The following is a 16,826-nucleotide window of genomic DNA, read 5'->3' on the forward strand; positions in this document are numbered from 1 at the left end:
TGAGTTCATCACGACACATTTATATTGAGAATTTATTTTAAAAAAATTTGTACCAATAAAGGATTAGCCGATTAAAAGATGTTATTTAATGCTGTCTGTCCGTCTAGAGTGCTGGAAATACTCCCTACCTTATTAAAAAGTAATTGATACAAGTTGTTATTTCAAATATATTGCCAATATTATTTGTTTGGTTTTAGTAAGTATTCTATCGGGCGTAACTGGTAACCCTTGTAGGAGAAGAAAAACCAGAAAAGCAAAACAAATGTTAAGATTATAACTTAATTCTAAAAACCTGATCTGCTGTTATATATACATACATACATGTTCAATATGCTTTTCATTGGTGCAACACACCAATATCCCAGGAGGTAATATGTCATGAAAATTTTTTTCATTATAAAATATTACTTCGATTACACATTTAGGAGAAGATACCGTCCCAATGACTCACTTCAGGTCACGCTCTTGACCTTATCAACCAACTGAGTTCAGTGTAAATTCTTATAAATTTTATAATTGGTGCAATATCTATATGTACATATGTATATGTAAGCCAAAATCTAGTCCATTATGAAGTTCACCCAGTTTCAGAAGTATACAATATATGTATATATAGAAAACATAATTAGACCACCATATTGATGACGAGTTTATGATGAGAAATGAGAATAAAATTCAATCTAATTCAGTGAAATAGGTAATATGGGTGAAATACGGTGCTGAGAGAGAATACTATAAAACCATAAAGAATAAATGCCATCAGTCAAGTATAAGGAAACTGGTAACCTTCAACTTGCATAATGAAAGGTAAAATATCTTTTGTTGAGCAGTACGTATTAATGTCAGAGTCAGGAATTTCTGCTCTCATATATTGAATCCGAATTTGATTATATATATGGTATGTATATCCGGATTTGATTTGATTATATTATATATATTTCATTATATATTTATTTTCAAATTTAAGTTTATCATAAATTCATTTGTATATGAATTTCATTTATATGAAGTTTATATTTCATTTTTGAATGTTCTTATATAGTCTAATATGGAACTTTTAAATTTTAATTTTGAAAAAATTTAAAATATGAGGAGGACGAAAACTGTTTCCCTACTTACTTTACATATCAAACTTAACTTTTAAATGATATGTACTACAGCGGAATTAATTAATAATTTTTAATTAATCTTTGATAACTCATTAAGGGCTATGTTATGAGACTATTTCGGCCACGACAAAATTCGCCCCTTCGGGCTATGCCGAAAATGCATGTTATGCAGAGTGTTACATCAGTATTGATACTTTTTGATTGTGCCTAAATTTAAAAGGAAATTTAGATATGCTCACTTTCAATTTGCCACCAAAAATAACTAGCAAGAAAAAACTCAGAGGCTGTAATAATGTTAATTTATTAATATATTATCTTATAACAACTGTTAACAGTACTTACGCCTTTCTTTAAAATTGGAAAGTGTAATAATTATATCATTAGCGATTTATAAAAAAACGCTGTGTTGTTTACTGCTATTTTTTCTCCAAAGCTCCTTCTGAAATTTATTACTAAACAGCACTGTTTTGCTTTAGTGCCGAGGCACAAATACGCCAGCTCTCATGTCGGAATTTGGACGGCCATATTGTTTTTTCTCTCATTCTCAAATTTAAAATTTGCATTAAAAAAACAACAATTGTACTCATGCCGTGCCCGAGACACTCTGCATAACATGACTTTAAATGATTTGCAAGTATTGCATTGAGTTGTCCTTAATTCCAGTGCACTGCGATTTGATGGAGTACACTGTCCACCAATCAATATTATGACCAATATTATGAAATATAATTGTCCTATTAAATTCTTTTAGATACTTTTACATTGTTATATTGCATTAAATACATTCACATAATAATACTGCGACCACACCAGTACAATAGGTTGCGACTTCATTTTATTATTTCGATTTATTATATGAGATGCTGTTAATAATTCTGTCGAACATATTACTATGCTTAAGGATAATACTATACTTGTACAGTATCTATAGTACAGTTTATCGATATATCGAAAGTATGAATACTTAAGTCCATGCTATACAGACATTCATGGTCACGGTAAAATTGAAATTTTTTTTATTTTTGAATATAAATTTATGATTCCAAACTAAAATCAGAGTAAAAGGAAAATTTCAGATTAATTTTGGAAACGGTGACAATGCTTTCCTATCCCATTCTGTTTATAAATGTCAAAATTTCTATTTGCTAACAGGTTTAACTTCAAAGACTTGGGGCCTTAAAATTATATACGGTAAGCCAAAAATTTATTTAATTAAATAAAATGTTTGTAGTTAAAAATTTTTCTTTACTATAAAATTTGCACTGAATTGTTTTAAAAAAAATTAATATGATATATTTCATTTATTTAACGTAGGATATATATTAAATTTTCAAAAAAATATGCATATTTTAACATTTTATTAGAATTCGTTTAATAGGCTATTCATACGGCACAAAGAATTTATATTTTGATTGTAGTTTTGTTTATTTCGTTAACTTCGCTAAAAATCAATACATATGGTTAATTTTAATGTCATCTTGGTTTTGTTTTCCATTTTTGTACTTGTAGTTGCGCTCGTAAAAATGTTTTAGAACCCTTTTCACATACCAACCAAAAGATCATAATTTTCAGTGTAATTTTGTTCGTTCAATTCAGAACGCTTTGTTAAAAAGTTAAGTTTAAACTGATCGGGTCAACTATAAGAATTAGAAAACTAAAATTACGTTTAAATTGAAATTTCCGCAAAATTTAATTTATGTTTTAATATAAGTTTATAGCTTATAAACTTTTAAACTAAGTTAATTAATTAATTAAGTTTATAATTTACTATATTAGGAACAATTCTTTTAAATCAAAATAAATAAAACAATAAATTGCTAAAAAGATCGGCATTTTGATACATAAGTGTAACTACGACAACAAAAATGAAAAAAAATATTAAGAAAATTTTAATTCATGAATTATATGGAAAGGTTTGTAGTGAAGCGAGCTAAATAAGAACTAAGCAAAATGCAAATATTTGTGCTGTATGAATAAGTAATTAGTTTTTGTTATGAAGAATTATTCACAATATCGATGCACAATTGTACAATTTAAAATTACGTTTATAATTTTATTTGATTTCGTGCAAATTATAATCATATCGCAATGTTGGCTGTCAGATTTTTATGTGCAATTGGATTGATTTAATATAAAAAAATTGCAATTAAAAATAAGCTAAAAGCGTTGTATAAATAGCTATTAACCGATTACCGACAAATATATAGTATATTGTATATATATATAGGCATTTTATTAAACATTTAAGTTAAAATTACTTGTACGTCCATATTTAACTAGTAGTCGATTTTGCTTTTGATATTATTTTAATATAAATTATTGAATTATTATTCTTCATTTAAGTAATATTGCATTAGTTTTTCAATTAGCAAATAATCTTAATTTAATATTAAATTAATCTCTAATTTAGACCGTGTGCGAGTTCAAGTAAATTGATAGTAAGTTGAGGGAAGTCTTGGTATTTACCAGAATTTTAAGTAGGGTATATAGATATAAATTAGGTGTTACCATTGCGGAAATTTTTTAAGATGTTAAATAACTAAATGAATAAATTTGAAAACTTTTAACCAAAAATGATATATAAGCTCAATAAATATATAAATAAATATTTACATAGGTGTAGCGCAAAAAATCCCTAGGAAATTTCAATTTACTCGAAGTCGTACATGGCCTTAATGAAACAATACGTTGGCAATAGCGCAGAGTATTACTCTAACAAAAAACATTTTTAACAATTCAAACATTTCTATCATATGTTGCCGAACCAATCACGCAATCTAATTTTGTTTTCCCTGACATTCTCGCGAACGCATTAGATTTGACATATGCAGTAATTTTGACATTTTATCCCATCCACTGCATGAGTGCTACCAACTCATAGTCTTTGTATGAAATTTATTTATTTGACTTGCATTCAAGTAGAAATTTTTGTATGGTTCGGTCGTCTGTAGCGTTCCGCGTTATTGATGCTTATAGCCGGGCTTGTAAAGAATTATTACGCGAGTTTTGATACGACTTGTTTTGTTTACAATATTTATTAATAAAATATATTGCAAAAGAAGTTCTTTTGTGTTAATAAGTGCTTTTTAACTTCAAATTTTGAAAAGTAGATTATGGAAAAAGTTTGATTTTGTATTAAAGTTAAAAAAAAATTGAATGCAAGTGTATGAAGTTTATCAATATTTACGATTTCAAGAAGTAAATAATGAGTTAAATTTCAACGAAATAAAGTGTGTAATATAATGTAATATGTTCAATTATATTAAAAAGGAAATTTTTAAACAAATCAAATAAATGCAAGAAATTAAAATTAAAATTTATTTAAAAGTAAAATTGCTTTGCAGCGAATTCTCTTTTGTTTTCCAAATTTTGCTGCACAGTTTTTGTAGTATTGTTGTTGCTGGCGCTGGCGCTGACAGTGGATTGTGTGTGGAAATAATGTTTATTGGTTTGTTGTTATTGTAATGCAGTTGTCACGAGAAAGTCCAAAAAATGAAATAAGACTAGCTACAAATGCTAAAAACAAATTTTGCTCTATTAGTTTTCAATAGATTTCATTTGTATTCATCATAATTGCATGTAATTGAAATTTTTTTTTATCAAAAATGTTGCATATTAATTTAATATGCTCTTAAAAATCTGTATGGCTCGCTGACTTAGAAAGCTGTATACATAGTTTGAGAGGGGGGTCCATTGGCTATGTTACGCCCTTTGTTGGGGGTCATTTGATTTTCAGAACTTTTAATATTTTAATAAAACAATGGTTAAAAACATTATTCAAAGTAATTTAATTAATATTAATTGAAAACAAAACATGTAGCCAGCATAGCAACAATAACAACATCACATGCAATACCAACTGCACAGAAGCCCAGCAACAAAAATAAAATCCAAGTCGAGTTCTAATTAATAATCTAATATGAATATTATTTTTGCATTTATCAAAGGCTTTTAAAAAATTATTCAATGAATGAATAAAAATATTAATAATTTCGTTAGAAATCGTCTTAAATTGCTAGTGAAATTATAACAGTCAAAGTGTTATAAAAATCTGTTGATTGTATATAATTTTATATATATATATACATATATATATATATTATAATAAATAAGAAGTTTAAAAACATATTTTATATTAAAACTGTGGTTTAAAATATAAAGCCGGTGGGTAATAACACCTAGGCACCAACAAGAGCGCCGCTTGGTAAATAAATTTTAGATTCAATAAATTTATTAATATAATTTTTAACAGTAGTTCTAATAATTATTACAAGTTATTATTACAAATTATTTTTATTATTGATTAAAGGAATAAATGCTAATTAGAAATTAATTTCTAATCCTATTCATGCTATTAATCATGAATTAGAAAATATAGTAATTATTGTTCCTAAAATTATAATAAAAAAAATAAAATTCTAGATGAATTTATAAAAATTAAAAAGACAAGGGTTAGAACCTTTATAGATGGGGTATAAACCCATTAAAAAATGAAATATATTTCAAGTCCTCGAGATCGTGAATATCACTTTCGAAGTTAAGATTACACTACACGACACTAAATTTTTTCTTTGATTTTTTAAAAATCTGGGTCTCTAGCAATAACACCTAGATATCCGAGTTTTTTACAATAACGGGTTAGCGATACAAGCATCGTTTCCGCAGTAAACTTGCTACGAATAAGTAGACAAACATTATCCTAAGGATTTTACCCAAAATACAGCTTTCCTTTTTTATCAATAAGATTGATTTTTTAAATATATATTAAAATGGTCAAAATTTTGTGCAGATTGATTTAAAAAATAATCTGTCCGTCAACAATAAAGAAACCGAATTTAGCGAACGTGTCTAATGCTAAAATCGTTATCTACTCGTAGCAAATTCATTGAACACAATATTTCTGAAAATAAGTATTATTTATTCCCCTTCACGACCTCGATTACGAACTTTAACCCATTATGGCCAAAAACCCAGATATCTAAGAAAAAACTGGGTTGTAAATAGACTAAAGAGATAAATAGACTAAAATTAACATAAAACCATTGAAAAAATAAAAGTAGAGAAAAATTAATTATTTTTGTCGCACAGTGTTACTATTTTCTAAAATTTCTTATATTAAATTGGTTATACAATTATAAGGTATAATGTATCTATATATAACTCCTAAGTTATAATAAACTTCATAGTTGCTAAATAGTTGGTTGTTAACGATTAATTACTGATGACCAATGTAACAGGAGTAGATCAATCGCTTATCTTATACAACAGTTATATTACTTAATTCATACAAAATATATGGGCAGAAATATATGTATACTTCATATATTTCTGTCGCGTTCCATTGATCTTAAGTTATAATCACAATGTCTTTTCCTTGTAAATATCTTGACAAATATTTGACGAGAATCAGTTCCAATCGATTTTTGATCTGTGGTTTGATGACAGTCTTTTTACGTTACGTGTGATGTAGTTGTTATATCGCTTTCATATATAGGTATATATGATCATATATATATATACTTTTTTTATATATATGCCATATATGATATACTACTTATATCGAGATAATTTACTGTTGCAGTAAGATGTTGATACGGTTATAATACAGACAACTTGTTCGATCCAGAGCCTCAATTACTATATAACACAATGCACTACATTGTGCCTAGTCTCCGATTCTTTTGGATCAATAAAATAACCTACGAATAGTGATTTTTAGATTCTTAAAAGTATTGTTTCACCAAGGTAAACGTTTGATAAAACTTATCTCAGTTATCGTGCAACTGTGCTCGTATACATTAATAATAGCATTATTAATAGGATTTATTAACACTTTCACACTTATTGCTTCTCTGATATACTACTTTACGTTTAAGTTAATCTATACACTATCCCATTATAAATCCCATTATATTTTATTGAGATTCCGTAGAGTTTTTTAAATTACAAGTTATACCTGCCAATTTATGATTTTGTAATCGGACAGTTAAGATTTATTTAATATCATTCATCTTTTCGAAAATATCTTCTTCTTAAGAAGTGACAATTGCTGTCCATTAGTCAAATCATGTTCTATTGATTGTACTATCTGCAATATACGGGTTAACTCTCAGGCATCTGTCATGCTTAGTTTGTGTTTACCAAGCAAATAAGCAAGACCACAGAAGTTTAGCAATTTTTTGTATAATGAAATGTTTGATGAGAGATTTGAAGTGCAGCGAATCACTGAAAATGTTAAAAAAGGCTTTACATGAGTAGCTAGATACTATCTAAGATACGATATTATCATCATAATGTTGTGAATAATACAAAAACTTTGAAGAACATCAAAAAAAATTCACAGTTGACGCTTGGTCATGACGCCTTCACATGTCTATTAAAAATAAGAAAGTTAAAAAATTTAACAAATTTTAGGTTGTTGAAGAAAAAAACATGTCTCGTATATATTATCCGAAACGATATTTTTGTATCTTATAAAAATTTATGACGAAACATAATATAACTTTTGAGCCACATTCAAGAAATTCTCCAGACATATCAAAAAGCTTCTTAATTCTATATCTTAAACTTAAATAGATTATCAAAGGCGAACGTTCTGTTGTTGTTTCTTCATTACTATTCAAACCTTTCTTTCCGTCACAAGACGTGTCATATCCGACAAAAGATATATATATATATATTTCGTTTAGCTAAAACTTTTTTTGTGTCCTCTTCGTAACACTCAACGAATTATTCTCTGTAAAACCATTACCAAATTATGTACATTTCAAGAGTAAATAAATTTTACCAAACGAAATTTTTTTATTCACACTGGCACCATTTTATTGTTTCATAAAAGCTTACTAGCTTCTACATTTGTCGACAACTCCGAGCAATATTTGCAATCGCACGTCCACATTTTTTACCATTGCCGTAATTCTTTCACATATCACCATCATCTGCAGCAAGTATCGCGTTGTGCGCGTTTTGTACCTTACATTTTGCTTATGCATCATCCATAGTTCTCAGAACACCATGGGAAAAAAAACACGAAATAAAAATAAACTTCAAGCCTCTACCCCATTGTGGTTCTAATAAGTGCAGTCGCTTTCATCCATATTTAAGGTTCCAAAGCGTATGTCTGTAAAATTATACGTTTGTTACCGAAAATTTTTAAATTCCATTTTACTACCTTGTCTTGTTTTTTTCTATTTTTTTTTTGAATTTCGTAGGGCCTTAACTGGGTGCAGTGGTGTTGTGTTTGGTTCCAGTACTCTGGAGACTTGCAGTAAAAACAAACTGTAGGTGTGGTTGTATACGCGCCGCAATTTAAGGGATTTAGTGTTTTAATTATGGGATTTCTTCTTGTTGCCTTTTAGTGACAGTTCCTTTGCACTTCGTTAAAGGCGGCTTATGTTGGTGTTGTATTTATTGGATTTTGGTTGTCCCTCGAGCTTAATTTCGGCGAGTAAGATCCTGTAAGCAAAAATGCTTGTAAGTATAAAAATAACATGTTTTAGTTTTTTTGCGGAAATACTCAATATGTGTTTACTTGCTCATTTAGTTAATTAGCTAAGTTGTGCCTGGCACAACGCTAATTATTCCACTCTCTATGCAAAGTTTAGCCCTTGCATAACTCTATGACTTAACTCCATATTTAACTCTACATTTAACTCTATGAGTTATTTTGTGTTTAAACATTTATTGAAACTTCTGCGCTTATATATTTACAATATATGTAATATTGATACTATAAATCTTGATAAAATAAATCAATCTCATTAAACTCTTTATTTTTAAATACGTATAATTTAAATTAAAAGTAAACTAGAAGATAAGGTTTCTCATGAGAAACTCAATAATTATTTATATTGTATGCCTAATTATGCCTAATTATTAATAGAAGGTTTCAATCAACGCTCCATTGGAAATTAAATTTCCGCCGATACCAATGAAGAAATGTGTGTAAGACATAACTTCCATCTTGGTTTCATGCGAGGCCTACCAATACTTCTGCTGATTTTTGGGTCACCGCAGCCGGTGGTGAATACGCAACTCCACGCCGAATGTGAACCAAAGCTGAACATTCTTCCCGCGTAAGTTTGGGTATTAACTACAGCCACTACGAGTTCAACATCAATTGGTTAGTACAGCCGAAGCTGCGGGCCACTGACCCCGTAGTATCAGATTTGCACTTCTGGTCCAAAGTCGCAAGTGGGGCGGATCACTTACTATCATGTATATTTCTCACATAAGTGCCGAATTGGCACAGGCATGCCTTGCCTCAGAAATATTCTAAACCCTTACCCACAGGGGAAGCCTAGTGACAGCCCGTTTTAACAAATTATCTTTTAAAAAATAGCTGAAACTGGCTATGTTGTGTAACATGAAATTTTACTAATAAAATTTTAAGCTACATTATTAAATCAATAATAATAAAACAATAAAAAAAATAATTAAAATCCATAATCAAATTGCATGCAATAAAAAAAACTCAAATAACAACAAAACAATGATAAAATGTGTATAGTCAAAAAATAGAATTATAACAAAATCTACAAAGATTCGTCTTATAAACGCCTTGGTGTTTCCTATAGCTACCTATGTAGCCACAACATAGATGATATAAAAATTGGTTATACAGAAGATTGAGGCCTTTGTAAAATGGGTCCACAGAAGAGTGCTAATTAAATGTAAAGACCATGCCCATTAAAATTATTTACAACTCACATTCAACCTACTTCTCGAACAATTGGTCGTATTATTAGTTTATCAAAGACATTATTTAGGTAATAAAATGATATGAACTGAACGGTAAACAAAACACCGTTCAGTTGGACTAACAAAACAGTAGTGCACATTACACTCCTTCGGTATAAAAGACGAGATAAAAATGCAATCGGGAGATTCAGAAAGGTAACGACCTAGAAGGTAGGTCGTTCAAAACATACGTGTTGAAACATCAAGAATAGAAATTTACATAGGTTCGTTACAGTTTTAAAGTGCGATATTTTGAAAACTATGCTTTATATATTTGTACAGAGAAAAGTTGCTTAATAGGTATATTGAAACTAACCAACATTCATTGTTACATCATGGCGCCCAGAAAAGTACAATTTCATCAAAACGATTACGAAAACATAATACCTTTATGATTTCTGTATTTTTCCTTTTTGCATACTTTAAAATTATTATTCATAGCAATGTGTTTTTACCGCGTGATTAACTTTCAGAACATGGCTTTTGAGCACATCAATGTCTTATTCTGCTGGCGATAAAAATCGTTGTATATACAGATTGTTTTTGAAGAGCGGAAAAAATAAGTCATTGGATAACACATCAGGACTTTATAGTAGATGACCCATAAATTTGATATTTCGAGTGCTCAAAAAGTCAGTTGTTTGATCCCATGTGTGATAGCTCGCGTAGTCTTGGTAGAAAGTTGTCCCTGTTTGGTAGTTGATTACTTACAGTTGTAAATCCAGAATTAATCGAAATACTTGACTATAACAGCGCTCTTATTACATGATCTTCTCCAAAAAAGGCAAGAATGAGTTGTGTGTGACGTGCTTTGATGGCAAATAAATTTGTTGGATCTGGTTTTTCACAAAACACTCAAAGTCGAAATTTGCAACGTATTAGGTTCTTATTTATTATTCATAATTTATCATAAGTCTTTTGAAGTAGTGTTTGTTTTTCTTAAATATTTCTTTGCATTCTTTGCAAATTATGTGGAATGTAACGAAAACATCTATTTTAATAATTCAGTTTATTATGCTATGGTTTCTGTAGTATGAAGGAACTAAAACCTAAGATTGCCTTAATGTTATTCATTAGTGACGGTATATGACAATATCTTTCTTATAAAACATTCATCTTGATTATCAATTCCTGTATATCAGTATAAGGTGGCAGAATGATTTAGGTCTTCATGAACTTCGTCATTGAGCGAGCGACATCCGCCAACAAACTCTTTAGAATAGTGCTTTAAAGTTGCAAAGGTTTAAGTTTTAAGGTCAGAACTGAAAGTAAGTTTATTAATTAACTCTTAAAAAAATAAAGAGAAAAAGTTAATTGTTATAGAATGCCAATATTTTGAAATTTCAAATTTCACAATATTTAAGTTCTAATAATTGGCATCTAAATGTGGTAAAAATCTGTTAATAAACAAAGTTATTTTTGTTTTAGAAATATATTTCACAACTGTTAGTTTATCAATAGAAAATCGATTTGGTTTGCTCAGTTTGTTCAGCTTATGTGACAATTAAGCGACATAGTCAACAAAGTTTGATGGTTCAAAAAAACGTCTAATGCACGTTTCTAAAACGTCTGTGTGTAAAACTCCTATTTCATTGGATTTGACAGGCAGACGGACGATGATAGTTCAATTTGTTGCTTTGAACTAATCAAGTAAACCTATATTGATCGTTGAGAAAAACGTTCAAAACTTGCTTTATAGAGGTGTATGTGTAAAATTTTAAGAAGTTAAGGACTGATTTGCATTGAAACGGAAAGATAAACGGACAATGCTAGATTGATTTGTTTGCTTGAATTGATAGAAGTATCACACCGATCGTGCGTTCAGAACCCGTTTTTAAAAAATCTCATTTGTCTATCTCAAAAACAAAGTAATTAATTTAAATTGAAATATATAGGCCGTCAGATTGATAAAAGGTCAAGATTAGATTTATTTCCTTTGTTGAACTGATTGAGAACATAAACTAGGTGGATTGATAACGACTCGGCCTAAGTATAGAAATTTATATTTTATGCCTCAATATTGTCCCCTTTTAGCTCGATAAACTCAGTCCAACGATCTTTCAACATTTGAACACTTTTAAAATAATACCATTTATCAAGTCTTCCAAGACATACCGCAGTTTGCATTTAATTTCATCATTTGATGCAAATTTCTTTAACTGGAGCCATCTTTTCAAGTTTGGGAACAGGTTATAGTCACGGTGGGTAAGCAAGCGATTCGTACCGTCATTTATTTAATTTTGCCATGGTTCAACTCCTGGCAGGGTCGCAGAATTTTTATATTTTAATATATTTATTTTAATTTAAACGTCAGTTATGGCGGAAGTTACTATATATAGTACTCTAATACCCCGATTAAGGTTGACTCATATTGCGTTGTTATGAATTGCGTCGCCAAAAAAATAAGTTTTGGGGTCGACTTGCGTCGTATTTTAATACATGCGTACAGAGTGGATTCCCATTTCATTTCTTGTAGGTCACATTTTTAAAAAGGTGATTTTAGTTAAAAGGTATCAGTTTACATTTGTGTGGTGAAGTGGAACGATAAATTCATTTTTGCCTGCGCAACTTTCAGGATGAGGCCGGCAAAGCGATATATACAGTATGACCACGATTATTGCAACTAATAGAATTCGAAGATGTTGCAATAATTGGGTTTAGTTTATTAAATACATATAAAATTTTTAAATCAAATAAAAAGTAATTATCATTAAGTTTATTAGAAAATAATATAAATACACTATTTTTATTTATCATAACATAATTGCAATCATACTTTATGATAATAACTTGTTATATTTCAGCTTGCTTTTGTTTGCAATTAAGATTCATTGTAACTGCCTCATTTTTCAGATCTTCAATTATTACAACTTTTGTAAGAGGTATGGGATTTTCCTCAGCCCATGGTGATACATGTGTTAAGTGCATTTATTGCCACGTTATTTTTGACTTAAAGTGTAATTACACTGTTCTCAGTTTCCAAGTTTGAATCGATGTCAATTTGTTTAGCAAGGGACACATTTTCCATAGAAAATTCGGTGATCCACTCATCCATTTCTTGTTAAGAAATAATATTATCTGGAATAATTTCATGAAGTGAATTTTTGAAATTTTCTCTTTAATAATATTAGCTTTTATTTGATGCAACGGTATGTTGTCGTCATCAGTCCACTGACCGTTATTTAATTTTAAGGTTTGAACAGTTTTTTGAATAACATGTGATGGAATTTTTTTCCATGCAAGTGACAAATAAAATACTAAGAATGCACGAGAGGAAAATAATTAGCAATAGTTACATTCTTCGCGGTAGTCAATTTTTAAAGTTACAATATCAAAGGTAATACAGGAAAAGTTTATGAGGTTGCAATAACCGAGGAGTTGCGATATTCGGGGTTTGCATTAATCGAGATCATACTGTTTATCTCCAACTGTTCGTGTATGACACGTTTGTGTTTTGGATTTATGTAAATTTAAATTTAATATAAATTTAAATTACATATTATTTAAAATAAAAAATTAATTAAATATTAAATAGTTAAGTTATAAAAGAATAGATTTTTACTGCGAACAGCTGATTTTTGTATAAAAATCACTTTTCCCCATGTGGTGAACATTATTTTCAATATCATCTCGAAATTTTTAAGAGCTTTTTTTACAATTTGTAAACTCGTCGGTGTGACATAGTATCATTATGAAGGGTCTTCTAAACTTTTTAAATGTTTTGCTGTATTTAAATCTGTTTTTAATTTTTTAAAATCTCTCAATTCATATGATGCGACCTCTTGTTATTGAAAGAGAGAGTCAACCAAATAACATCTAATATGTTTAACGTTTAATGTATATGCTGAATACATTATGAGACTTGTACTTGAAAATTGGAATGGCGGCATATCTATAAAAGGAAGAAAAATTAATAATTTGCATTTTGCGAACGACACACTCATTTTGGAGTGTAAGCTCACCTATTGATGGAGATATTGACATCCAAAAGTTAGTGAAATGAACTAGGGATCAGCTATTCCAAAACAAAAGTTATGATAATAGACAGACAAAATAACAACCAGCCAAATGTGACTATAATGGCGGGCTTCGAGGTAGTATATAAATTTAACTACTTGGAATCCCTCATAACTAACACTCGCGGCAACTCTGAAGAAATTAAAACTCGTATAGCAATCACAAGATCTGCAAAAACAAAACATATAAAAGTATGGAAAAATAGAATTATAACAAATCTACAAAGCTTCGTCTTAGAAACGTCTTGGTGTTTCCTATAGCTACCTATGTAGCCACAACATAGATGATATAAAAATTGGTCATACAGAAAATGGGTCCACAGAAGACTGTTAAAAGCTCTATGGACCGTTCACCGAACCAACGTCTCTGTATTTGAAGAGGTAAATGTAAAGACCAGGCTTATGAAAATGATTTTGAACTCATATTCAACCTAATTCTTGAAAAATTGGTTTTATTATAGTTTGTTAAAGACATTATTTAGGTAATAAAATGATATGAGGCAACATTTTTCTAAAAATTTTAGAGTTTGTGTTCGAGGACTCAATGTTTTGATGTGTTTCGGACATGAGCAGTACACTAGGATACTGTACTGTTTGTTTTCGTTCACTGCTTTTAAAACAGCCACAGCTCGTTGAGATTTTTAGCTGCTCTCGAAAGATGCACAATGATTCAGATGCAGCATCTATAAAATTAGACTGACAATTGCTAACAATACGACTTGCATTTGTTCACCTTTTTATTTCACATATTTTTTGATTGTTTGCATTATTCACTCGGTTTATACTGAATGGTAATCAGTGAATGCTAATTAACCGAAAATAGCCCATACAAAATTACTGCAATAGTTTTGTTGCAATTTTCATGGAGATTTACAAATAACTTTTGCTTTCTGGCAATTGCAAAAAAAAAATAATTACAATAATTATGAAAGTAAATTGCTTAAAGTATTTAACCTGTAGTTCGAAAGTAATAATATATATTATATTTTTTGGTTTAGAAAATATTTGGTTTGGTTGAAGTCTGTTTTTAAAGAAGATCTTGGCATATGATAGAAATTATTTATTTAGTTAGTAAACTTTATTAGTAACAAATTAGTAAATTATTAGGTATGGTTAAGTGTAATGGAAATGTAACCTAAAGAGAAAATTAAAACTTAGCATTTTATGTGTTTGTCCAGAGTTGCAGATCCAGCACTCTTAACGTTTAGGATCGTTTCTTTACTAACTTGACAGAAATAACAAAGGTGCACGTCCTTATATCATTTAGACGAACAAAGATTTTTACAAGGATAACATATGGGATTATAATAGTATAAACTGTTAATGCTCAGTTTAGTTCCATTGGTAACAACCGCACTACGAACACACCAAAATTGCGTTATAACTTTATACTAAACTTGGTCTGTTTAATGTTATATCCATATCGAGAAGTCGTATGAGTATTCAATCAGCGAATCGTGGAGGCTATTTCGAAACGGTATGGAAGTGCAGAACGCTGTGTCACAATCGTTATAGTGACTTAATGTGGGCTGCAGTTTACTCTGTATACTGTTTTTTATGCTGAAGTATGAAAGATAACCATTATGGTTAATGGTGGTAAATTGTTATGCATCATTAAAATTTTTAAATTATATATGTGTGTATAGTTGAATATATACACAGACATATACATATATTATTAATTTATGTGATATCGGTTTACTTTTGATATGCCAATAAATAATAATATAACTATTGCTAGTTGTGGTGATCATATTGTTTTTATCATCACTACGAGAATGGCAATGCAGGCTTAAAAAAATATACAAAATTAGTTAAATATAATTAGAAATTGGCTTACAAACTGAAATATTATAATTAATACAAAAAAGTCAGTATGTACCACTTTTACAAAAAGAAAAGATATCACATCACAGCTAAAGTTGAACAAAATTGTCATATCAAAAAGAGATGCTGTGTTATATGTCTTAACAGAGGGTTTAACTGGCCAAAGCAAAGTGTGGAAAATTTTTTATGAAAACTTAAATATTGTGCCAGCTACATGGTCCTCAATCTCAGCAAATTATTTAAAATAAAGTACTTGTTTAATATATTGAAATCTATGGGGATTTACATATCACAGTTTTAGGCTACAGCTAATTATAGTAATATTAAAATTAATATAAAACTTTAAGATAAGCCGTAATTATTTCTTTCAGTGTAGCAAAAAAATACTCACAACTTACGAAAGAAAATATGTGAAGCAACAACAAAGCTCTTAAAATCTTCAGATTTAAGTGCTCTTTACACAGCATCGTCAGTTGTCAACGCACGATGTCGTGGCTTGCCATTACACATCAAATTTTTCGACACGCCCCAAATAAAACAACAAATATACTTAAAAATAAAGTCATACATGCATTTAAACTATGTTTTTGCTTTCATCCCTTTATGAAATGCGAAATTTGTTTGTGTAATAGTAACATTTGGAATTTTAAGAAATGCGTTGACGAAAATCAATATATTTTGATATTTCTTCAAACACGCTCGTGTTTTTTTCGTATATATACACTTCTAATATAAAGAGAAACATTTAACATATTTTAAAAGTGATCTTAACTTCTTTCAACCAGACTCAAAGTTGTTTTTCACAACTCTGAAAGCAAAAATTACGGCTATTGTTACATACCACGTTATGGTGTATTAGAGGAAGTTACAAAAAACTTCGCAAAGTACCATTGAAGTCTGGGTAAACATGTTAGTCGACTTAAATAACTTTATTCGACGGAGCCGGCCAAGTTAGAAGACTAAAGCCTCGCACGTTGTTTTGGAGTTACCCTAAAAAATTAAATTAAATGCTAATATTTATTCTATATATGTATATATTATATTTTATTCTTAATAAAAATTAGAAGACCAAAATGGCAATACGTTTTAACCCTATATATAAAATTGAGTGCTAATATTAAAATAAAAGGTATTT

General features: G+C 29.4%; 1 protein-coding gene across 1 annotated transcript in view; it reads left to right on the plus strand.

Annotated features, from left to right (window-relative positions):
* The first annotated feature begins 5,205 nt into the window (after window positions 1-5,205).
* The window catches only part of LOC119687991 (GTPase-activating protein CdGAPr), a 196,211-nt gene continuing 184,590 nt past the window's right edge, over window positions 5,206-16,826 (plus strand). Inside the window, exon 1 of the mRNA XM_038102575.1 lies at window positions 5,206-5,313. The gene's annotated coding sequence lies outside the window, so the exon portion shown is untranslated. The remainder of the gene's footprint in view (window positions 5,314-16,826) is intronic.

The sequence above is a fragment of the Teleopsis dalmanni genome, chromosome X (assembly GCF_002237135.1).
Source record: "Teleopsis dalmanni isolate 2A chromosome X, ASM223713v2, whole genome shotgun sequence".
Lineage (NCBI taxonomy): Eukaryota > Metazoa > Arthropoda > Insecta > Diptera > Diopsidae > Teleopsis > Teleopsis dalmanni.